Source organism: Myripristis murdjan, chromosome 4 (genome assembly GCF_902150065.1).
Source record: "Myripristis murdjan chromosome 4, fMyrMur1.1, whole genome shotgun sequence".
NCBI classification, from domain to species: domain Eukaryota; kingdom Metazoa; phylum Chordata; class Actinopteri; order Holocentriformes; family Holocentridae; genus Myripristis; species Myripristis murdjan.
This window is the reverse complement of record NC_043983.1, coordinates 1,930,184-1,955,103: the sequence shown is the minus strand read 5'-3', so window position 1 is coordinate 1,955,103 and position 24,920 is coordinate 1,930,184. Positions and strand designations below refer to the sequence as shown.

Genomic DNA, 24,920 nt, shown 5'->3' with positions numbered 1-24,920 from the left:
TGAAACATGGCCAGCGCCCATACCTTTCCTATGGCCAACTGACGCCCATGCTCAAGTTCATCAGTGAGGCACGGCAGAGTCATCTGCTTATTTGGCTTTTTCTTCTTTTACAGAGAGGAATCAGAATCTCTTGTTGCCCTCCGTGTTACTCCGCGCGTCAATGACACAAAAGCAGAAGATCTTTGGAACAATTTGTTACTTTACCCCCCACCCCCACAGCACCGCACCCCATCACCACCACTGCTCCCCCCCTCCCTTCCCTTTCCCTTCCCTTTGGCTGCTGAAAATTATGAACAGTGAGGCGCACTCACATTCTTGCGCACAGCCAAGTGAGGAGGCGCCTCCGCTCCCGTCCTGGGCCAATAGCACAAAGAGGAGCCTTATCATATTTATCCCCGCCTGGCCAATGGCGCACCTCTCCCCGGCTCACATGACGGCTTTCTGTGCGCTCCCTCTCCTCTCAGCGCTCAATCCCGGCGAGTCCAGGCATCACTGAAGACCTGAAACCGGCGGAATCGGACGTCCAGCCACCTCGCAAGAATTTAACCGGGCGTGATCTTATGAAAACTTTTCCTCCCCCTGATGAACTTCGCCACCGCTGCCGACGAGAATGACGCTTCGCGGCCCGGACGGACGGACTTTTCCGTCTCCAAACGACCCCGGAGAGGCGCAGGGGCGAGACGATAACGCCCAGAAGTTACTGAAATGAATCGTAAGTAGGCGATGTTATGATTTCCCCCTCCTTCAGCCACCAATTTTGCTTGTGCCGTAAATGGTAATTATATTTATTAGGTGCATTGTGTAATTAGAGTAGTTTTAATTGCAGGTATATATTTGCGCCCTATGCGCTCCGTTGCATTCACATTCGATGAATTAACGTTTTCAAAGCCGTTTTAAATTCTAAGTCCAGATCTTATTGGCTCCACTTGGTGCTTCGTTCACTTTCAAGTGCATGTTGGTGCTGCCGACCGTCACCGCGCGTCTCCCTGTGTCTTCTCATTGTGGATGTGTTCCGGCTGTCTGTGCGCAGCGCCATAGCATGAAATATAGATAAAAAGCACAAGGTAAACCCGCTGACCTCCGGCTGGCAGGCTGTCCGACTGGTCCACACGGCTCAATGAGGACAATTAGAGAAGGGAGGGGGGGGGGGCAAGAGGCAGAACTGGAGTACTTGAGGGTCACATTAAAAACAAAAATAAAAACAAACACAGAACCCCCCCCAAAAGGGCTGCAGCTTCTCCCCAGCCTTCCAGGAGAAGGGTGGATCATCAGTAACGCTGCGTGACATTTCCAAATCAGGATATGACACAAAAACTCTCGCCAAGTTAGATTGCTGTCACGCTCACAAAGACACACTCAAATGCAAAACATATTTTTCCCGACATGTCTTTAACGCCCCCCTCCCAAACATGTCTTTATATCACATTCCAATGAACCTGACAGACACTCCTCGAGGTCATGTCATTCACTGAACCCCATTTATTGATTGGGGGGGGGGGGGGGGGGGGGGGGGGGGGGGGGGGCGAGAGGGGGGGGGGGGGGGGGGGGGGGTTGCCAAAGAAAAATATTTTGGGAATCAAAACAAAAGGGGGCGCCCTCTGACTTTTTCCCCCACGATTTCTGTACCATCAGAAGTTGAAGAGCGAGGAGGGAACCAGGGCGCCGTTTGATGTTTTGAAAAGGCTTCAGATGGCTTTAATTAGGACCTATAAAATCTGTCTGCCCTGTTCTCTGGGGCGGCGCTCTGGAGAAGTGAGTGAGCGGGGAGGGGGGAACCCAAAAAAAAAAAAAAAAAAAAAAAAATGCAGAGAAAAGCAAGCCGACACAGAAAGTCACTTCAGCGGAGAATCGTCTAATCAAATTTTTATAACCTTCTTTTTTTTTTCTTCTTCTCGTTGCTCCCTCTCTCTCACGCACGCACGCGCTCCTCCCACCCTCCCGTCTCCTTGATGCTGGTGGTATGTAGGCAGCCCCCTCTTATTCCCTCTTTGTCTGGCTGCTGTGTTATCTACACCTAACCCCCCCCCCCCCCCCCATCCTCCCACCACCCTCCATCTAACTACCGCCTACAGCCGGGCCCGGCCCTAGACACCTGAAGGCTAGACATAATGATCAAGCAAAGTTCCAGTCTGTCTGGAACACAGCCAGTTGTTTTAGTTTTTTCTTCTTCTTCTTCTTTTTTTTCCCCTCCTCCTTGCCAGCCCGGCCCTGCCCTGCCCCTGCCTCTTTCCTCCTCCAGCCACAATCAAGAGAGACACGCTATGTTGTTTGTGAGTTACTTTGTGTGTGTGTGTGTGTGTGTGTGTGTGTTTTTGGTGGCAGTGGGGTGCAGTTGCCACTGTTGCTGCCGCTGTGTAGCCTATATGGATCTTGGATGGGAGTGTGGGTGACTCACTGCCGCAATACACACACACTCATGAGGAAACATCAAAGACTGCTGCTCTGTGTGTGTGTGTGTGTGTGTGTGTGTGTGTAGGATTTCAGCTATGCTATTCTGGCGAGCTTCCGCGAGAATATAGAAATGGCACAGCGCCTATAGTTTTTTTTTTTTTTTTTTTTGATCAAACAGCTGCAGTGTGTGTGTGTGTGTGTGTGTGTGTGCTATATGCTGCCTGGCTCATTTTGAAAGCTTTACCTTGATTGTATCACACCTTTTTGTTGCTCGATATTTTTCAGTTTGACTGCGACCCATTGCTCATGTAAACTTTTTGCAGTGTAATTTCAAACCTGAGTGGTAAAGTGTCACCAACAGCGCTTAAAAAGTCACAAAAACAGTCATATGCGAAGAAAGAGGGGAAACAAATGTTACCGTACTGGAGGCTTAAAAAAAGGAGGCCCTCAAATGCTCCGTGCCGCTCTTTGACTCCGGCGGTGAGCAGCGTTCAGCCGGGGCTTAAGGCAAGGTGGCTTCTGAAGTCGAGCAAAAGAAAGTACAGGAGGCTAATTAGAGGAGGGAGCCGGCGAGAGGCCGCTTTTAATAGACACGACTCTCTAACGGACAAAATAATTTTCACGCGCATTCCCCTTTGAGGAGAATGTGCCTTTTTGTTGTGTGTCTGCGTGTTGGTCGGGGATTACATCATTTGGCGAGTGCCGGGTTAGCAGGATAAGAAGATAGCTCGCTTTATGGAAAATGGCTGGGTTTGGAGCGGAGTGTTTTGTTTGACATCTTCACATGAAGATTTAAATGACTGTGTGTGCGCACGGCTGCTCGTCTATTTATAGTAAGATGGAGCGAAGAATTTGCGAGGCTGATCCCTGAGCTTGCTATTCTTAACTTTGGGTGTCCATCTTTGACAATAAACCGGTGATTGTTGAAAGATTATCCCTCTGCCGGCTTGAATGTGCCGCAAAACAAAAAAGTATCATTCTGGCGTCAAGATATTTTTAGGGACGCGTGTGTGTGTGTGTGTGTGTGTGTGTTATGGAAATTTGCGCAGAGCTCCAGTCGAAAGCCCGCCTCTTGTTTGTGTATTTTCTGAAAGCCGAGTCTGTGTATCATGGCATCAAGGAGATTGAGGGATCTCTCTTCCTCTGCCACCATCCTTTGAAGGGGGAAGCAATAAAAGGCTCAATGGGAGCAACAAGCTGTTCTTCCCTCCTACACTTTGAGGCTTTCTACCTGGAGATGAATAGGAGGCCCCTCCATAACGAAGGGGGAGAGGAGAACGTTTTATTGTAGGCTGAGGATGCAGGGGGATGCGCCGCAGCTAGCAGACCCTCACGCGGTACAGTGTGCCAATTTACCAGGTAGCACCAGGGACTGATTTCTGAGGCGGGAACAATGCAATATTGGGGTTCTTTTTAAGACAATGACAATTTTGCAAAATATCACAAAGCTGCCAGGATATCAGTGCGAGCGATCTGTCAAGGTTTAATTAGGTCAAAAGGATGTGTAAACATTTTCAAAGCGTCCTGTAAAATCCCGCTCGCAATAAAATCTTCATTGCGTGAAAATGTAACACCCATGATAATGACATTGGACAATCACAAAGCCACAGTTTGGGATTTCGGTAACCAGATTTACGCGTGAAGGAGTGAAGTCACGGTCAGGAATGTAAATGGCGGAGTCATTCAATTACCGACGTGCCCTTCCCTGGGAAAAGTCCCCAGCCGTGAAGAGGTTAATTGTTTTTGAATCTCCATCCGAGGGGGAGAAAACGGGCAAACGGGAGGGATAATTGAGCTGCTGATCGTTCAGCGGGTTATGGATTACTACGCCTTTTTTTTTTTTTTTTTCCAAAGGAGGAAAGAAAGGAGGCAAACGAGAGAGAAAGAGAGAGATAGAAAGGAGAGGGGGTGAAAAGGCCCGTGTTGTTCGATGCAGCCGCGGGGGCTGTCTGGCCCTGGTCCTGCTCAGCCCGCGGGGTGACCCTTGACCTCTCGCATGCTCCTCCCTGCTCCAGGTGCAAGCCCTCACTGCCGGCAGCTCGCACACAGACACACACACTCCGAGCTAATTTTTCACACACACTGCATGAAAACACGATCCTTTTCACATTTTCACCCCCTCCTGCTTTTTTTTTTTCTTCTTTTTTCTTTTTTTTCATGCCATTGTATTGTTAAGGGGTGAAGATTCAAGCCCGCACGCTGGGGGAGGGGGCAGGCAATAACAGGCCTCTCTCCTTTTTTTTTTTTTTTTTTTTCTCCTCTGAAAGATTTTCTCACCAAGAAAATGGATGGCTATCGTTTTTTTTTTTTTTTTTAAAGGAAAAAAATATGGTCTGACATGGTGTAACAATCACAGGAGTGTTAATCAGAGGCATGTCATGTATAATTACTACAGTGTTTGATAACGCCACAGCGAACCACCTCAGGCCATGAGCGAAAGCTTCCCGATGCTATTAACGGGCTTTAATAAAATCCAGGAAAACCCAAATGGAACGAACCCTCTACATGGCCCAGTGGTTAAAGCGCTGTAAGGTTAATGAACCAATTTACATACGCTCTCGCTGCCATCTGGGCGGAGTGACGAGGCAGATGCTCCCCGACTATACAGCATACTGTTGCTGTTCAGCGCGGAGGAATGTGTCAAGCTCACCGAGGTTGATGAGCACGCTAAAAAACATTTAGCATTTAGCCTTTGGTCAGAACGTTTAGCTGAAAATCAATGGCGAGATCAACGCAACACGCTCTGGGAAATCAGCATCAGCCTCGTGTAATGTGTTCATACGCTGACTGTCAGCCATAACACATGCTTTTCTCTGGATGCATTCGAAATCACATCGAGGGTGAAATTTGGCCACCACCCTGGGGTCACCAGCCCCGGCTATTGTTCTTCATAAAGGCGGCACTTAACTATGGATTATACTCTGACCTCTCCAAAAAAAAAAAAAAAAAAAAGGGAGGGGGTCATCTTACCCTCAGGCGATGAGAAACTCGACAGTGGCAGTCAACAAAATTCACCGCAGACGGCGCTCAGGAGTGTTTGGGGGGGGTGGGATTAGGGGGCTTGTCCACCCCTGTGTCGTCCCTCATCTGGATGATCACATTACAAATAGAGCACACTTGAAGCGCTCTTTCGGCAACGGGACAAAACGAGGTCTGTCGGCGATCAATAAAGCCGTGTGAAAGCAGAAAGATATACTTAAAAAAAAAATCAAAGAGCTCCGCTTGGCACGGCCATCATCTCGCCCCGTCTGCTGGAATCAGATAAGGGAGTCCGGGCCCCGATGGGGGAAAAGGTGGTTCGGCCCCGGAGTGGCACGACGTAAAAGATATCTTCCGACTGGCAGCCATTACGGACGCATTTAATCTGCGAATGGGCCCAAACCAAAATGTTTCGGCGCGTATCTGGTCTTTGCCTCATGCATGCGGAAGATGAGCCGAAGGGATGGATGGGTAAAGAACGTTTGGAGGCACAATGTGTAATCTCCACGGCGTGTACGGCAAGAAACACAGCCGTTTCTCGATCCCCTTTCTCGTTGTCTCAGTATATGAAGGTTTGTACCTCATGCTCCACTTGCATGGTTTAAAGAAAAAAAAAAAAAAAAATCATCCCAGTTTGGGTTTTGACAGTGTGTCAGACGGGTGCGAGTGTTCGTCTCAGATTAGCTCCTTTTGCTGCGAGGAGAGAGGGGAAAGAAGGGGTGGAGGAGGGTCAGGGATGGGGGGGGAACAATGCTGCCACGATCCTAGATGAAAGAAATCATTTGCACAATTTTATGAAAGCGGTATTTGTCCGGTCGGGTGGTTCTATCAAAGCCTTACAGCCACGGCGGAACACGATTTTTAAATGACGGGGTGAGCGACAAAGCCGGCGAGACACGTCAGGTTCGAGTCATTTCTCAGCTGAGCGCTTTCCAGGTAAATGCAGATAATGCGGCTCTCGAGTTTTTCTCTTTCTTTCGTAAAGAAGTCTCATTCCTACAGACGGCTCTGAGCTGACACCGGCACTGCTAAAGCTTCTGTTCTCAGAGCTAAGCTTGTGCAACATTTATGCAGTGAAGATGAAAAGACATCACGGCTACATGTGATGCCTGTAAATTCATCCTCAAAAAACTGCCTCAGAAATCCGTGGCGCCTCGTGCTCTGTGTAAGGTATTATTAGTGATTTAAAAAAAAAAAAAAAAAAAATTCCTCCTGACTTTATCTAAAAAAAGCGTGACAGCGTTTCAGAACTTGAAACAGGGCAGGAAGTTGCAGCAACATTTCAGATAAGTGAATTGAAGCTATTACAAGAGGATGGTTGCGATTGGCCAGGTTGAGATTAGGACTGGTACCGAAACTCAGCACTTGAGTGGTACAGACTGAATTAAGTTGGGGCCACTGTGTGCAGAAGTGTGTGTGAGAGTTAGGCGCTACACTCAGGTACCGACTCTGGCTTGCCAGCACGCATGTGTGTGACCAACTTCAGACGTAAAGCAGAGGTGTGGACAGAGAGGCTGGGCGAGATGGCTCCAAAATGTTTGAAAAACTGGCCACATTTTGTGCCCACACTGCAAAAACGCAAAATCTTACCAAGATTATTTGTCTTATTTCAAGTCAAAAATGTCTTATTCCTAGTCAAAATATCTCATTACACTTAAAATAAGACATGATCACCTCAGAAGTAAATTGTTTTTAGACAATTTTCACTTGTTTCAAGTGAAAATTCACTTGAAACAAGTGAAAATTTGCTTGTTTCATTGGCAAAATTTGCCAGTGGAAAAAGTGAAAATTCACTTGAAATAAGTGAAAATTAGCTAGAAACAAGAAACAAATTTTGCCAATGAAACAAGCAAATTTTCACTTGTTTCAAGTGAATTTTCACTTGAAACAAGTGAAAATTGTCTAAAAACAAGTTACTTCTGAGGTGATCATGTCTTATTTTAAGTGTAATGAGATATTTTGACTAGGAATAAGACATTTTTGACTTGAAATAAGACAAATAATCTTGGTAAGATTTTGCGTTTTTGCAGTGCATGGATGAAGAAGTCTTTGTGGGGAAAGTTTCAGGTGTTAAGTTATTGTTAATTTTTTTTTTACCAAGCATCTGTTTTTAATTTGCACGCACACATGTATAATATACACATATGTGTTTGTGTATGTATATGTGTGTGTGTGTGTGTGTGAAGCCTATAGTTGTTTGAATGAAAATAAACAACATATACATGTAGAATTTCATCAAATGAAAAAACTAGCAAAAAACACCTGAAAACGGTCTGTTACAACAGTAGTGGAATTCGGGTGTTGTTACTGGTACTGAAACATTGTGAAGGGTACACAGCCCCAGTTTAGATCCGCGGCTCTCTCACAGTACAGGAAAAAAATAGTATTGGCATGACGCAGTGATCTGGAGCCAGCGTCGACTTCAGAACCCCCGCTGTATTTCCCGGCGACTCGATTTTTTCCAACCCATTTATGCTCCAAATCTTGCTAAAGAGAAACCGCACATATTCTGGGTTTTATCGTCGAGAGGGGACCATTGGGCATAATGAAGTTCTGCTTCCCAGCGTGAGTTCAGAAGGCTCATGATTACAAATGCTCCTCTCATTGTCTCCCATCATCTCCCGCTTAATTGAAGACAATATAACGAGACAATGGGGTCTCGCTCGTCACTCGACATCAATGGCACGCTCTATGGAACGTGCCACTCTGTTAGAGGTGGTGGGGTGAGGTGCGGGGAGGGGGGCTGGTGGACACTTGAATGTACTCAGGCTTGTTTAATTTGGACCCAAAGAAGATGGACAATTAAACTACAGCCCTCGGGGGGGCTGTTCATTTTTGGTTGGACCCCTCCTGCTTACCCTCAAACGCTTCTGGATATGTCTGGGTCGTGGGTTCGGGCGAGGGGGGTGGGGTGGAGCTGGCTTGTAGGCGGGAACAGGAAAGGGGGGCGTCCCTCTGGAGGAGTTGTGTCGGTGATTAGGACGGCAAAGTGAGGAGAGTCCCTCGGTGCCTGGCCCCCATCACCTCCCTAATGTTCTCTGAATGAACCCCCCCCCCCCTCTGCTGTGTGTTTGTCAGGGAGGGAGATGCGACAGGGGCAGGCGGGCGGGCAGGGGGTGCTGGATTATGTCTGGCTGTGGTTTAGGAGTGTTTGTCATCTGCCCCCTCGAGGCCTGCACCGGCCCCTTTGTCTGAACGTCAGGCGTTGGTACAGTGTCAACTAACACAATGAGTCTATGCAATCAGGGCCATCTCGGGTTGGGCGCTGACATGGGTATTCATGTCTGGGTTTTTTTCTTTTTTTCTGTCTTTTTTTTTTTTTGGTTTTGTTTTGTGCTAGAAACACAAGGAGACAGCAACTTCATTCTGGGATTGAGATTTAATACAGTCTATTCATTCCATGTCCAGTTACAATACATTTATGTTGCCACAGTTATATCCAGTTTTAGGTTAAAGCGCACGCACACACACAAAAGTTTAAAATTGTATAACTGCTCTTGGTAATTTACCTTGCTGTTTTAGGCCCAGTTATTTTTTTAGGTGATGTATTTTTTATTAGCAAGTGCAGCTGTAAAGTTTTATCACAGTTTTTTTTTTTTTTTTTTTAATTTTTCAGCTGTCTAAAAAATCTGTTAATGTCAGGTTTTGGTGTCAGTTCATCAGAATCCCTGAATCAATCATACCGAGTAAAAGAGGCAGAAATACCATTCTCCACAGACAGAATGCCGCGCAGCCACATCTCAAATCTCTGCCCACGTCATCAGTAACGCCCTCTTTGATGGCTTTTTCTGAAGCCATGCACAACACAACTGTCATCTTCTTACACTTGGAGCTAGAAAATGTGCTGCTTCACTATTTTTCTCTCTGCCTTTCTCTATCCATCAGCAGACTGTGTCAAGGCATTCTGGGAAATGTAGGAAATCACTAACTGAGGTAAACAAGGGCGGTTGAGAGAAAGTGGTTACACTAAAAAATCCAATTGCAACACTTAATAAAAAAAATCTTCTGGGATACACTGAATATCATAAATTGGTGACACCAAACAGTGTATCTAATGGAGCTTTCCTGTGCCTGTCGGATGTTCTGAGGAAACTTCCCACCTCCATGTTGAATTCCCTCCATTCCAACTGACATGGACGCTCACAAGAAGACAGAACAGCACTGACCTGCCCACTGACAGCAAATGACTCACTAACAAGAGTCAGTGACACTAACGTTAGCTAGTCTAGCTGCAGCCAGGCATCCTCACTGCTGGTGCTCAGTTAAGCTAGGAATGTGTACCACGCATAGGCGGTTCTAGGGGGTGGCAGGGGGTGGCAGCTGCCCCCCTAGAAAAATGCCTTGCCACCCTAGTTGCCACCCCAATTTCAGACAATTTATTTATTTATTTTTTAATTGTGGTTGTTTGAAAACTCGCTGTTACGAGACTCAAATGTCCGAGTGCAAGTAAATGCAGCAAAAGATGACACTCCCACTATTTAAGGGGTTGATAAATAAATAAATAAATAAATAAATAAAGAAATATTTCTAATGCCACCTTTTGGTTTTCTATTCAATGCTTTACTCATGTACCACAATAATAGAATGTTTTTGAGTTTAAATATCCTCATTTGGGGGTTTTCCAAGCAAATACTGATATATGTGATCGTTTGGTATTAAATCAGCATATATATTTCTGCCACCCCTTAAAGTCTCCATGCCACCCTCTTGCCACCCCATGAATATTTGTCTAGATCCGCCCCTGGTACCACGGTGAAAAAAAGATTACAGAGAATGCTAGACTGAAGCTCAACTGCTTTTCAAATAAAAATGGCGGCTCCATTTTGTTGTGACAGCATGTAACTTAGCGTTGAGACCGTTTCCATGGCTCTGACTTGGAGTTCCGACCTAATTGGTGTGTCTTTGCACTTTTCCACGTGGACTAGATTTATCCCAGTCCTATCCGAGTTCAATGGAAAGCTCTTTAAGGGTGAATTTTACCTTTATGGTTAATAATTAGCATCATTAGCATCCTAGTATCTCAGTTCATCCACAAACAGGGCCTCTTTCAGTTGAGTGTCTCATAGAAGTTTTTCTTATTTTCAACAGTATATCTCTGTATGAAGTTGAAGAAAAAAATGTATTCAGCAGCACACAATGGTTAACAAAGAGAGCCTTGAGCCCCGGGGCAAATATCACAAGTTCCATTGAGCACAAACAAAAGAAGCCCCTGCCGTATTTAAGTGAGGAGGCCAAAGCTCCCGTTGCCTGATAAGTGCTGTGCTGTGGCCGGGCTGCAGGGAGAGGCGCCCGCTGTGGCACTGCCAGCCGCTCGCCTGTTGGAGCTCCAGGAAATGACACACATTCCTCATACCCGATGACAAAATAAACCCAAATCCAGCTCCTCACCAAGCCTAAAGTCCCAATCTTGCTTACTCTGGTAAATTGTCAATTCAGTGTCTTCGACTGCTCAAATTACAGCAGACTCTCTGAATGACATGAAAAGTATTATTGTCATTTCATTTAGTGTCGTTTTAATTTAATTCATTTTAATTTTATTATCATTTTTTAAAAATCTTTTTTTTTTTTTTTGGTCATTTTCTCACAACTTTTTGCTAATTTCCTGTTCATTTTCATTTGCTTCCAAGCTTTAGAGAGGGCTGCGTTCAGATGTGTTTCACAAGGATTTCAACATGGTTCACTGTGCAGCCACCAGTTTTTCTCTCATGTTTAAAATTGGGATAATTTAAAAATGATTTTCTTGGGGGGGAAAATATGCCCACATATACTCTTTACAACTACAAAGGGTCTGAAGCTTTCCAGCTGAACCATAATTTGTTAGAAGAAAATTTCCACCACATTTGGTCGATAAAAATAGTTGACTGGGAGTGTTTTCTACTCGGGGCGTCTGAAGCCGAGTCATGTTGCGGCCTGCTGGAACAGACTTAACTGTCTTTTTCTTTCTCATGTCGCACTTACTGCTAATTCTGACTCACAAAGAAACACGGTAATGACTAATGCTCTCACAGTCACATTTCACAATATACAATACTTATAATGCTCACTCCCCAAGGGTTTATCCTCCCACTGTGCAGATGAGTAAGTGCGTTGGGCAGATGACTTCCGATGACACCGCGCCAGCTATTTTTGGTCCCATTTAGATCAAAATGAATGAGGACCGGGGGCCTTGGCACATGATTGGCAGTTTGAGTTGTCCCATGTGAGCGCCGGGGATTCTTGTCCCATGTATTACCTGCCTTCGTCGAGCCACGCTGGCTTTTTAACTGACAGAGAGCGTGTGCATTTCAAATGGCGGAAGTATTGGAAGTGCGCTTGATGAGCCTCGCTCGCTTGTGGAGTTCACGCTTTTAAGTATTTTCCATTTGATTTGACTGCTCCTGGAGGTATATTAAACCCATTTTCATAAAATTTCTTGAATAAGCCCTTGACACGTTTTTTTATAGCCTGGGTTTTAAAGACTAGATAGACACATCAATAGCTGCAATGAATGTGTGTGTGTGTGTGTGTCTGCATGTGAGTGTTTGAGGGTGGTTGTGGGGCGAGTGATTACAGTTGTGTGTGTGTGTAATTGCTGGATTCTGGTGAATTCTTATCTGACCAGCAGACGTGGCCTGCCTGCTTTCTTAAAAATGGCATCCCAGGAACGCAGGTGCACGCAAGACATCGCTGCAGCTCAGGGGCGGATCTAGACAAATATTCATGGGGTGGCAAGACTCTAAGGAGACTTGGAGACTTGGAGACTCTAAGGGTTGGCAGAAATATATATGCTGATTTAATACCAAACGATCACATATATCAATATTTGCTTGGAAAACCCCCAAATGAGGATATTTTAACTCAAAAACATTCTGTTATTGTGGTACATGAGTAAAGCATTGAATAGAAAACCAAAGGTGGCATTAGAAATATTTATTTATTTATTTATTTATCAACCCCTTAAATAGTGGCAGTGTCATCTTTTGCTGCATTTACTTGCACTCGGACATTTGAGTCTCGTAACAGCGAGTTTCCGAACAGCCACAATTAAAAAATAAATAAATAAGTTGTCTGAAATTGGGGTGGCAACTAGGGTGGCAAGGCATTTTTCTAGGGGGGCAGCTGCCACCCCCTGCCACCCCCTAGAACCGCCTATGCTGCAGCTTCATTATGTGATTTCAGCGGATATTGTCCAGAATTAGCTGAGCAACTTTATGGACCTCCCATACCCAGAGTGTGGGAGGGGGGAGTCCCCACACAAAGTCATACAGTTACAATTTAAGTAAGCACTGCACATCCTGTTCCCAGCCCTGTCTTCCTTTAAGGCACCATCCCAGTGATTCTGCATGTTTAGTGTAATATCTACAAAGCGTATACACTTCATGTTTCTGCTAATCTTTTCCCAAGCAAGCAGTCGCATTTTAGAACTCCAACATCATTTTTCCTCCCTTTTATCCAGCCATTGATTTCTATTCATCCCACCTCAATATGTAAATGAGCTTTGAGAGACTTCACCGGAATAAGGTCGTCCACGTTAGTGTCCCTAAAAGCAGCAGCACAGTTGTGTGTCGATGACGTGAAATTGAGCATGGTGAGATGCTCCCTCCACTGGAAAATAGTCCCCTGAGAAACGTTTGTGATGATCAGTTCCGTGGTTTAAGAATGGCGATGACTTTGTTGGTCGCTGCAGCAGAAGTGTTAAGGGTCTAATCGTCTTAATAAGATGTCATCAGTGTGAGGATATTAGGATGTGAGGGATTTGGTTTTTCAACCAAAAATTCTAATTTCAAAATGGAGGAATTAGATTTTATGTGTTAGCTTTAATTGTTGATTTGTCGAATGGTTTGTGTCAGTGTGAAATGTGGCTGAATTGTAGGAAATGTGCACGACATTCAGAATCACTGATTTGGTTCTTTGAGCATGTCCAGAATTAGCAGACTGCAGCGACCTCAGACCCAGAGTCTGCTAAAGGGGGAAAACAGCAAACTAAAAGATTCTAGTGGGGTTTTTTTGTGTGTGTCTTTTGAATGCTTGCTTGGGGTTGCAGGAGGTTATCTAAAAATACTCATCTGTGCAGAGAATCTATCAATGGAATATGATTTTTTTTTTCTTGTGTTACAAGAAAGCTAATCCAACGTGGTGCATTTCTGTGTAGGCAGGAAGCCTTGAAGGTTTGCATCATGTCTGCCACCTCCTCCCCAAGGGCATGTTAGCTTCCTCTCGCTCGCTCACACACACAAACACACACACACACACACACACACACACACACTGATGCACACAAGCTACCGTTTTTCCTCATGGCACGGCAGGAGTCTGTCTTCATCTGTCCTATTGATTAATGAAGCAGACTCAGCGGGGCCTCTGAGAGAGGCAGGAGTTGAGATCAAGGCTGCTAGCTGCATCACTGGCAATCTCTCTCTCTCCCTCTCTCTCTCTCACACACACACACACACACTTTTACTGTCTCTGTCATGCTCTCCTGCTCCTGTCTGTCACACAACATACTCTGTAGATGCAGGCAGACATGACGCACAAGCCTACACACATACACATAGAAAGGCATGACACACACACACACACACACACATCACCATCGCACACAAATACACCACTCGCAGACACACACACACACACACACACACTAGGGAATGAATTAGCATGGCTTGGCTTTTGTGGGCGCTTAAGCTGGAAAGGCGTGTTTTTTTTTTTTTGTTTTTTTTTTTATAAACATAATGTTTTTAGATTAGTTGGGGTTAATGATCCGATTGCCTCTGAGCTGCTAGGGTGTGTGTCTGTGTGTGTGTGTGTGTGTGTGTGTGTGTGTGTGTGTGTTCAGCTGTACTGTCTCCCTCACTTCCAAATGAGACATGCCTCAGGCACCATTACAAGAGCACTATTTATGCTATTTGGGAGCCACGCTCGCAGTGGTACCAGAACCAAAATGGCTAAAATTATGTCTAACCTCAATGGGCAGTTTTGTCCGCTGTTTTTCTTGTGCGTAAATGAGAAATTACAAGATGTGTACTTAAGAGTTATTTAAAACAAAAAACAAAACAAACCAAAAAAAAAAGCGCCTGTCGGAACATTGTTTCTGAGCCTTGGAGAAGTTAGAACCTAGGTGATATGGCGCTTATTATTATTATTATTATCATTATTATTATTATTATTATTATTATTATTACATTTTGGCTGTTTGCTCTTTAAAAAAAAAAGAAAGAAAGAAAATACAGTTTGTTTTCTGGCTTCATCTTTTCTTAATTGTATAAATTTAGCCTCAGTGTTGAATAGTGCTAAACCAGAAATAGGCCCTTCTCTCTCTCTCTCTCTCTCTCTCTCTCTCTCTCTCTCTCTCTCTCTCTCTCTGTGTGTGTGTGTGTGTGTGTGTGTAAAGGGCATTCTGTGACACTGTGGTCTGTTGGAGTCGGTGAGTTCATGAAGGTTGTAGGACTAGAACCAGAGCTCTCTAGAACCAGACTTTAAAAAAAAAAAAAAAAAAAAAAATGGCCGTAAGACCCTCGCTCTCCTCTCCCCGTCCCCCGCCACCTTGTTTCCCCCTCGTCTCTCCTCTCTTCCGTGTCCTCTTCGTCCCGTGAGCCGGTCCTGTCGAGGCATGCTGCCCTCGTCCCGAGTCGTCCAGCATCAGCCAGGGCAGAGCGAGGAGCACGAGGAGAAGAAGAAGAGAGGAGGGGAGGGCGAGACAAAGAAGCACTGTTACTGCTTCGCTCTTTTTTTTTTAATTTTATTTTAGCGGGGGTGTTCGACTGAGGCGGGGGTGGGTGCATGGGAGGGGGCAGAGAGAATAAAGGGGTTTATCATTGAGAATAGAGATTTAAAGAGGGGGGGAATGGGGAAGGTGTTTCTGCACGCATGCACTCTTGCTTGCGTGTGTTGAACTGAGCATTTGTGTGTGTGTGTCTGTAAAGGTGTGTGTGTGTGGGGGGGGGTCCATTGTTTACTGGCCATTGTGCAACATTTGCTTAACTCCTGTCCTTTATCTGCACAGCTGTATTCTGCAGAAGAGAATGGGGGGAGGGGGGGAGTGGAGGAGTGTGTGTTTTGTTGTGTGTGTGTGTGTTGGTTGGGGGGGGGCGGCAGCTGTTTGCAATTTCAGGCCTGCGCCGTAACAGCCTCACACACCCCATATTAGCACGATAAGCTCATTCCTACAACAACAATATGATTACATGTTGACTAATGACATGAGGAGCACTAACAGGTGAGCACGTGCTAACTGGAACTGGCACTAATAACAACACTGATCTTTCTTTGGAACCCTGTTTTTTCTATATTTGACTGTTGTTTTTTTTTTTTTTTTCCATCGTTACCTCTCAGTGCTCAGCTGACCTCAAGCTGAACCTCATTCCTCTGGTTACTCTGAGAAATCTTTCTGCTCCACTCTGCAAATATGTTGCTGGCTGCTGTCACTCATGCTGTTGGAGCGCTGTCTGCCTTATCACAGGTCATCTGCTGACTGTTTTTTTTTTTTTTTTTTTTTTGGTTTGTTTTTTTGTAAAGCTGCCATTCAGCAGACGTTTGGTGGAATAAAACACACTTTACACTTTGGCACATGCGGCTTTATCAGCTTTACACTGCAAAAAGTCAAAATCTTACCAAGATTATTTGTCTTATTTCAAGTCAAAAATGTCTTATTCCTTGTCAAAATATCTCATTACACTTAAAATAACACATGATCACCTCAGAATTAACTTGTTTTTAGACAATTGTCTCTTGTTTCAAGTGAAAATTTGTTTGAAACAAGTGAAGATTTGCTTGTTTCATTGGCAAAATTTGTTTCTTGTTTCTAGCTAATTTTCACTTATTTCAAGTGAATTTTCACTTTTTCCACTGGCAAATTTTGTCAATGAAACAAGCAAATTTTCACTTGAAACAAGTGAATTTTCACTTGTTTCAAGTGAAAATTGTCTAAAAACAAGTTACTTCTGAGGTGATCATGTCTTATTTAAGTGTAATGAGATATTTTGACTAGAAATAAGACATTTTTGACTTGAAATAAGACAAATAATCTTGGTAAGATTTTGCGTTTTTGCAGTGTATGAACAGCTGTAGCCTGCCGCACAACAGCCTCTGCTTTTTATCTTGATCAGAAATTATTTGTCATTCCTTATACGCCCTGAGTCAGAAAATATTTTGGAAGATTTCCAGGTTGCAGACGTGATGAGTGGAGTTCTACAAGGACCGGTTTCACATATGGAGTCTTTTTTTTTTTTTAATGGAGAGTTATCTGTGGCGCTGCATTCGGGACAGCTTCATCCCAGTCGAACGCTTGTTTTAATCATCCTGTTCCCTCTGCCCTATTGCCTTTCAGGTCCTGAGCGGGGCTAGAAAGAGACAGAGAGAGAGAGAGAGATGAGGTGTAAGAAAGACAGAAAAGGAGCCTCACTGCAGAGGGGAAGGAGCGGAAGCAGAAAACCCCAGAGCAGAACGAAACAACGATGAGACAAGAGCGATGAAAGAGAGGTAAGAGAGCTTGGTTTACCCTGGCATTATGTGTTGGCTTGTGTGTGTGTGTGTGTGTGTGTGTGTGTAGGTGTGTGCGTGTCCTTAGTTGCCCTTCCACCTGGTTGTCTGAATCACTTGTATTCCTGAGTTGTGAGTGTGTGTGTTTGCTGTGTGTTGGAGTGCGTGCGTGTTTGTGTGTACTGGCATGGAGCCATGGCCGCCAGGTGAGGAACGCGCCGTCCTGTCTGAATCACCTGCTGCTTCTTCAGCTTCGTCATTATCTCTCTATCTTGTTTTCTTTCTTTCTCTTATGCACTTTGATCTCTGCGCTGAAGGGACATATACCAACAATTTCCATGTCTATATGTTGATTATTTTGGTATATATATGATGATATTTGAAGCTAATGCCAAATTAACATGAGATAGTTCTATTTAACAAACAAGCAATAAGTAGAGAAGTTTATGAGGCCTTTATTCACATTTTCAGATTCAGATTCAGATTCAGATTGCTTTATTAGTCCCCGAGGGGCAATTCGGTTTCTACAGCAACATAAAATACATACAACAATAAACAACTGGGTAGACAACCCACTAAAACACATTGTAACATTACATGTGCAAAAGGGCAAATAGGCGCTCAGTGCAAATTCTGGGGTGCAGGGACCATACAGTACTTACAATATTATTCCATAAAAGTCAAAAAGTCAAAAAAAAAAAAAAAAAAAAAAAAACTGAATTAAGGCTACCTCTGTTCAATAGGCTGATGGCAGATGGAATGAAAGAGTTGGCATATCTGTTGGTTTTCCTTGAGGGCTCCCGATAGCGCCGCCCTAGGGGCATTTGACTTTTTACTTGGTATTGGAAACTGGACAGACAATATAATCCACTTTGGATGTGTTGAAGATACATCTCTGACCAGTGCTGCATGGAAATTACCTGTAAATGAAGTCTTAAAGTCAGGGATTCCACCCTGTCATAAAGGGAACTCTTTGAAAAATGTGATATTATTTCCCTCTCCCCAGCTGTTCTGTAGAACAGTAGTGGTGTTATCTCCCCCTCATTGTTACTGAGTGCTGGATACTGGCTGGATGCTCCACATGCTAACTGTTAGCCTCCTGCCATTGAGCTGGACTTCCCCCCAGCTAACACTCTTAAGAACAACTGGTTTAATCCACTTCAACTGTTAATTAAACAAAAATTTGAGGTTGCTGATGTGCAATGGAATTTGGACAGTCTGAAATGTAAAAAATATGGACCATTAGGGGGGGAAAGAATAACTAAAGAATTTAAGGGTAGAACAGTTTTCTTGTGTGCACTGCAAAAACACAAAATCTTACCAAGATTATTTGTCTTATTTCAAGTAAAAATGTCTTATTTCTAGTCAAAATATCTCATTACACTTAAAATAAGACATGATCACCTCAGAAGTAACTTGTTTTTAGACAATTTTCACTTGTTTCAAGTGAAAATCTACTTGAAACAAGTGAAAATTTACTTGAAACAAGTGAAAATTAGCTTGAAACAAGAAACAAATTTTGCCAATGGAACAAGCAAATTTTTACTTGTGACACAAGTGAACAAGTAAAAATTTGCTTGTTCCAAGTAAGATTTTGAGTTTTTGCAGTGTGGTCTAAGCTCTCTGTGCTGGTCCTCAGTTACTACGGTGGCTGGCAGGAGCCTGAAAGGTACAAGAAACGTGTGATAGAGGGAAGTGGAGGAAGAGCTAACCACAACTTAACTCAGCAGCTGTCTTATACATGGGCAGGTTATTTTGATTTCAATGAAGAAAACGAACGATAAGACACTCAAGTAATCTACTTTGTCTCTATGTTGGCTTCTGCTGCTGTGGCATGGAGTGATACAGGAGGGTGGAAACAGGACATGGAACAAAACTCCCATCCATGTGCACTTGGTAATCATATGTACATGTTATCAGTGTCAGTGTTAAGCTTCGTAGATCCATATCCCTAAACATTCCTGTGGCCCACAGCACGCAAATGATCACTGTTACTTTCTCTCAGCCTGAGTTATCACAAGTGCTTAGCCTCTATAGTCTCTAGTTTGTGTCAGAACACACAGGCCAGCCAGTTTGAGAACAGACTGCATTATCAGCATGTGACCTTTTCTCTCAGACATAGAAAAACAATACAAAAAAAAAAAATCCCTAACATTTCAGGGACTCGGGAGCAAAAACAACATTACTCCGAGAATCCCAGCATAGGCAAAAGACAAAACACGGGAGTGAATCCAGGACAGGGGCTGTCTCGGCTGCATTCAGCCTCTCGCTCTCAAAGTGAACAGTCTCTCCACCACTTAAGTCTGAGAGCAGTCTTTTCTCTCTCTTTTCTCTCTCTCTCTCTCTTTGAGGCTGAAAGCAGCAGTAAATCATCTTCTACCAATGCGGGCATGGTCAGAAAGGCTGCCACCATTCAGGATTATATATAGATAGGGGGATGGTTAAAGAGGAGAAGAGAGGAAAAAAAGTTGTTTTTCTCCTCTTCTTGTCATCATCTCTTTTGATGAGACTGTGCCACCTCAGCCCTCCACCCTTAGGTAGCAATAGCAGGAGTGTGATTTTTTCTTAGTGTTTCTTTGTGCAGGTTTTCATATTTTTCAACACAACACTTCCCATGCATTTTATACAGCGGATTACCGTCCTCCCTCTTTTTGTATTGCTGATCACACCTCTCCAGTAGTCACAAGCCATCCTCACAAAGAGCCCTGGCATGTGGGAGACACAAAAGCTGGATCCTGCCTTTTAGTCTGCAGGAAAGTAAACATCTCAAAGAACCGGCGTGGTGTTCCATTTATACATTTGTCTTTTAATGTAAAAGAGTTGATGTTGCTGCCGGATTCCATCAACAAGAATATTTCTTTGGCACTCGCAGATGTGACGTTTTTCTCTGCTGTTCCCTCAAGATCATTTAAACAGTGCGTCTGCTACTTTTTTTTCTCTGGTTTTCTGTTGATGGAGTTTGAGTTTAGGTAAGTGGTGCTCTTTTCTTTGTCTGTTCAGGCCTCGATGGCCAGCACTGCTCATGTTAACTGCCCACTGCTTCCGGTCACTTGAAGTAAACTGCGGGTGCTGCTCCTACAAACATAAGATGCATTGCTTCCTGTGCACCTAAGGACATTCCCCCCCCCGCCTTGTTTATTCTGATTGAGCCGTACTTCGGTGTGTTTACCTGCTTGGTTCAGTTCGTTTGGGCAAGTGTGAAACCAGCAATTGCAATCGGGTTTGGACCAAAACAACCGGACCAAGACCCTGCTGAGGAGGTGGCCTCTCTGGGTGACGAAAAGGCCTCAACTGAAATACAGGAAGTATTTTGTGCTGAAGCATGTCCATAGCTCAAGTGCGCAGTATGGGCTTGTAATAAATAACAAAAAGAAGCAACTCGGTAACATTAGTCACTAGTATCTAGCAACATAGTAACCAAGGGAGCTGAGGGTTGACATGGAGCAAGAGGGAAACACATTGCCTTCTTGCTATCTGTCCCAAACAAACACTGCAAAAAATGAAGAAATGCCCATGCTGGATACTGTATTGGCCAAAATGTGTTCATACAGTTCCTCTCTCCACCTTTCAACCTAAGATAACTGTCTGACCCTGACCAAGCAGCTCACAGCTCCAACATGGCTTTTGCTGAGACATTTTGGTTCATTTTTATTATATATATTTAGTCTTTATTCTTTTTTATTTAACTTTATTGTATGTTTCTACTGTTGCTGCTGGAACACCAGAATTTCCCTGGTTGGGATCAATAAAGTATATCTATCTATCTATCTATTTGAATTCTTTGACTTGTGAAATCAAACCAAATGAACAATGCAACAATTAGCAATTATTCCACTGATTGGAACCCCAGCAAACAGACTATCGGTGTGAAAACAACCTAAAGTCTGTTTGCTGTGGTTCCAGTTTTTTTTTTTTTCAGAAAATCAGGCACAGAGGTTGAATCAGTATTGTGTTATACTGATGACAGAGAATAGCAAGAGAGACAATTATTTGTATGAAAATGCCATGGATCGTTACAGCCTGTTCAGCCGTGAAGAGTTTTAGGACTTGCATCTGGAGCTGCCCTCATTGAAAAAGCAGGTCTGGGTTCAGTGTCTCGTCGGTGGACGTATTGGCTGCTTCGAGAGCCAAACCTGTTACTGTTCTGATGAAGGGGACAAAATTTGCAACCGCTCCACTGCCAAGCCATGCCAGCATAAACGTTTCTTTTCCTTCACTTGTCTCTCTCTGTCCTGTGCTCCCTGCTGTACTTGCACTATGAGCTGTACCTCAAGATGACTTGTGAAGAAGACCCTGCAGAAGACGGCTCAAATTCAATTCAGCCCGTTGCAGTTCATTTCAATTCCGCCCGACGCGTTTCATTCCAGCCCTATCCAGTCCCACTCAATTCCGTCCTCCAGCTCTCCGCGTCTCGCTTATTTTACCTCCACCTCAGCTTCACAATCTTCTGTCTTTTCAAATGTTTGCACCCCTTTTTTTCTGTCCTCCTCCTCTGAGGGACCTCAGGTTGATATGACAACCTCCCCCTCCCATCCTGTCTCAGGCTCATTCGCACACAGCTACGACTCTCTCTCGCCTCTCTCTCCATCCCTGTCTTGTCTTTTTCTCGTCGGTGCCAGATGTTAGTTTCCCAGGGGAAGCTCTTTGACCGCTGTTGCGTGGCCCAGTCATTCTACCTTCCTCAGCCCCCAAACAAAGGGCACTCCGCTGCTTTAAAAGACAGGAGCCGATGATGAAAGGGACAAGAAGAGGAGAAGTGGGGTGTTTAGGGACCTGTGTTTTTTTTACAATGGGAAACTACCCTCCAAGGGATTGTCCAAAGCCAATAATGCCCACTGTTTCATTATGGGGCTTCCTCTCATTTCACGAGTCTGTATCAATCACCTGACCTTGGACTGGACTGTTTGGTTTTTAACGGCGAGGTTTCTTTGGGGAAAAATGCTATCCTCCTATCCTTTTATCGTTTATTTGATAGATCTACATCAGCTGGGACTGATGAAAGCCTCCAAGTTCTACCCCTTGACCCGATGCCATTGTTTTCAAGGATCGAGTAAAATGGTGCAAGTTTACTGTGAGGAAGGAAGGAAGGAGATGAGGATGTTGTATGCAAGTATTCAGACATGTGACTGGTCTTTCTCGCTTTTCCTCTCAAATGTGTTCTCCCAGTGCGCCGGTGGCGAAAGGCTGAGCAGAGGAGCTATCATGTCTGTCTGATTAGTCTTTAAAAGACACAAGTCAAGGTATCCAGATTCTCCTTTTGTGTCTGTTTGAGCATAAAAGGCGGGGTTGCTCGGCTCACACCAGAAAGTGTCACACCATTTCATATTTCAGACATTTGTATGGGAAAATGACAGGCGAATGAGTCACTCCGGCAAGTCAAATTGATTCACTGCAGGACTGGAGGACAGAGCGAGTAATTGTCACTTTGCGCTCACATGAAATAACTGCCTGATGATGTACGATCATTTACAATGGTGAAGGGGGAGGGGGGGAGACACAAACTCAATTGAGCAACAGCCATAAAAACCCAACAGACAAGTGCTAAAATGGTAACATTTTTGTCCACACAAGGGAAGCACCGAGTGTTTTTCCCTCAGACTTGTTTTTTTTACTCCTTCAGCACAGACATCCATCAATCACCGGAGAATTAAAGATGAGGAAGAGAGCTTGTTATCAAGTTGGAGCCACGCCAGTCATAATGGATGGATGGATGGATGGATGGATTAATGGATGGATGGGTGTTGGAATGATGGTGGGTTTGACATAGAGAAACAGAAACAGAAAGAAAGGAAGAGGGCAAAGAAGATCTGAAAGACAAAGCCAGCGTGGACGAGGAGGGAAAGAAAGATGTTGGAGAAAAGATCTCAAAGAGAGTTGACGAGAGAGAGAGAGAGAGAGAAAACCACAAAGGAGGAGACAGAGCTAGTAAATAGAGAGCTAGGGGGAGGGCCAATGGAGCGATGCCTCTAATGTCTTTATAAGGCCATAAAGTAGTGCACTTCCTGGCCTCTGTCTAATTGCTGTGAGGGATGGGATGGTGGGGAGACTCGACTCTACCTGCCTACTAAATGAGGCCTCTAAATCCTCTCTGCCTGGCCTTGGGGGCTGCCGCTGAGATTGCTATGCCAGCAACCTAGACACAGAGAGACAGGGCATTAACAGGAAAGGTCTACACTTTAATGTCCTTAGTTATGTTGTTTTGCTTGAGGGAAAAAAAAAGTTTAGGAAAAACTGTAGAGAGAGAAAAATGCCATGTTAGACAGAGTGCGTGGACAGAAAAATGTGCACTTTCTCTCTTCTTACAGTTATTCTGCTTCAACATAAAGAGAAATGAAAAGAATGACAGACAAGGAGAATGAGACGGAAAGTTCTGTACTTAAACTATCACCTTAGGCTTATTCCCTTCCTGTAAATTAAGATGGAAGCAGACATGAAGAGGAGAGAAAGTATGAAGATCTTTACTTGTAAGATTCTCTATGTTGTTTGTTGCATGAAAAACAACAGAAAAAGGGAAAGGGTATGGGAAAAAAAAGGGGGGGGGGGTTCTAAAGACAGAGAGAAACAGGATTTTAACGGCTCAGCTGCAAATGACTACAAATGGCTACGCCTCCCCAAGGAGCCGTATGCTGAACTCTTAAAAACGCAAGAAGTAACGCTTGCCATCATTGGAAAAGAAAACATTTTCATTTCATAAACTGCTTTTCTAAAGGACCCTGCCCCGACCTCTAACTCTCAAATAAGCGCAGTAACTAGTGGAGCCCTGAAAATGAAAAGAAAAGGTTCATTTTTATAAACTGGAAGGAGGGGGGGACCCACTCTTAACTATGCCCTAGATACCTGCAGATTGACTTGAATGGAAGAGCTGTAATATGAAGATTTGTAGTCCATCTGAAAGCGATAACCCCTACTCATAACATGATTGAGAGCGCAAACCAAATCACATTACACTTACAAAGTGCTGTAAAAGCTAAGATGGCTGACATTCTCATGAACGGGATCCTGTAGATTATTTATAATAATACCAAATGGTAAATTCAGTGCATGTGTTTGTTTTTCCAAAATGCTGGGTCTGCTGTTTGTCACAGACACATCCTGGCTTTATGAGCTTTGTCCCCAGCTTTTGCATATTAAGTCTAGCTTTTTATATTTTGACTTTGCAGGGAAAGGGGGTGCATTTTGTCTCTACTGGCTACAGTATGGGAGCTGTATAACAGTTGCCTTTTTTATGCTGGGTTTATCAGTGGGTGAGAGAGTAAAAGGGAGTCAAAGGCAGCCCCTAAGCTTTCTATAATGCCTCCCGAGTGGAGACAAAGGCTCGCATTCACTGCTGGGTGTCGATAAGAGCTAGCATTAGGCTGCCCTTGGAGGTATTACCAACAGACACTTTACACCCGTACATGCGCGCACGCACACACACACACACACACACACACACACACACACACACACACACACACACACACACACACACACACACACAGTGCAGTAGGGTACTTATTTCTCTATCCATTCTCTTTTTTTCCACACACATAAAAGTCATATGCGTGCCAGAGGAGTGAAAGAGGCAGCCAGGCTCGACTTGAATCAAATAAAGGCAGAGGAGCGGGCCCCCCTGCCGCTTTCCCATCACAGCTGGTTCACCCTGGCTAACATGGTAGGGGTCTCCGTGCTCAGTTACATTCGGTCTTTGTGTGTGTGTGTGTGTGTGTGTGTGTGTGTGTGTGCATCTCTCTATGTATATCTGGAACTTAAATTTTGCTTATACTCTTATTCAGATTCAACTTGAGTCCAACATCAGAGGAACCTTAAATTTCCTGATCACCAATATCACAAGCACATAATATTGAAGGACCACAGCAGAGATTTTGAATGTTTTATTGCTTTAACCAGTTCCAAGTTCCCTGCTTTTTTCATTACAACAAGCCATTTCAGTAAATCATGCAAAGATTTCACAACGTATAATCAAAAGCCATCCATTTTCACTCCGCCCCATTTCAGCTCATCAAAACACAACAGTGCTGCTGCTTTTAGGAAAACTAATGTGGAGGACTTTATTACAGTGATGGAATACTGGTGTGAGGAAGGTTTGAAGA

At 44.2% G+C, this 24,920-nt stretch overlaps 1 long non-coding RNA gene across 1 annotated transcript in view; it reads left to right on the top strand.

Moving 5' to 3' along the window:
• Window positions 1-393: 393 nt before the first annotated feature.
• The window catches only part of LOC115357439 (uncharacterized), a 40,125-nt gene continuing 15,598 nt past the window's right edge, over window positions 394-24,920 (top strand). Inside the window, exons 1-2 of the long non-coding RNA XR_003928110.1 lie at window positions 394-712; window positions 16,676-16,827. This is a non-coding gene — a long non-coding RNA (uncharacterized LOC115357439). The remainder of the gene's footprint in view (window positions 713-16,675; window positions 16,828-24,920) is intronic.